Genomic DNA, 930 nt, shown 5'->3' on the forward strand with positions numbered 1-930 from the left:
AACTATTTGCTTGGAAAAATTTTTCCAGTCCTTTCCTCTGAGGTATTGTCTGTTTTTGTCACTGGACTCTGTTTCCTACATGCAGCAAAATACTGGGTACCGTTTACACATCCAGTATGTCAGCCTATATATTTTTATTTCCAATAGTGGAATTGAACCCACTGATACTGAGAGATACTAAAGTCCAATGATTGTTGCTTCCTGTTTTTTTTTTTTGTTGTTAAAGGTGCAATTATGTTTTTCTGGTCTCTTCTTTTGGGTTTATTGTGAGAAGATTAATTTCTAGATTTTTCTTGGCTGTAGTTTTCCTCTTGGGTTGGATGGAAGCAAAGAATCAGCAAAACCATGAGCTGGTTCTTTGAGAAAATCAACAAGATAGATAAACCCTTAGTCAAACTAAACAGAGGACACAGAGACAGTATCCAATTAACAAAATTAGAAGTGAAAGGGGAGATATAACAACAGAAACTGACAAGATTCAAAAAATCATCAGATCCTACTACAAAAGACTATACTCAACACAACTGGAAAATCTGGATGAAATGGACAATTTTCTAGACAGATACCAGATACCAAAGTTAAATCAGGATCAGATAAACCATACAAACAGTCTCATAATACCTAAGGAAATAGCAGCAGTCATTAAAAGTCTCCCAACCAAAAAGCCAGGACCAAATGGGTTTAGTGCAGAATTCTATCAGACCCTCAAACAAGACCTGATTCCATTACACTTCAAACTATTCTACAAAATAGAAACACAAGGAACACTATTCAATTCATTCTATGAAGCCATAGCTATGCTGTGTATTCTCCCTTGGAGATGGAATGGTTTTTGTGTAATCAGGAACTTGTCACAATTTCCTTTCATAGAGGACTTCCTAATAGTTTTTTTTTTCTACTTCTATCATGTTTAATGTTCCAAATAGATTT

The 930-nt window shown here is 34.9% G+C and overlaps 1 pseudogene; it reads left to right on the top strand.

The window, feature by feature from the left end:
• The window catches only part of LOC116099995, a 10039-nt pseudogene that overhangs the window by 6972 nt on the left and 2137 nt on the right, over window positions 1-930 (top strand).

This window comes from Mastomys coucha, unplaced genomic scaffold, assembly GCF_008632895.1.
Source record: "Mastomys coucha isolate ucsf_1 unplaced genomic scaffold, UCSF_Mcou_1 pScaffold20, whole genome shotgun sequence".
Lineage (NCBI taxonomy): Eukaryota > Metazoa > Chordata > Mammalia > Rodentia > Muridae > Mastomys > Mastomys coucha.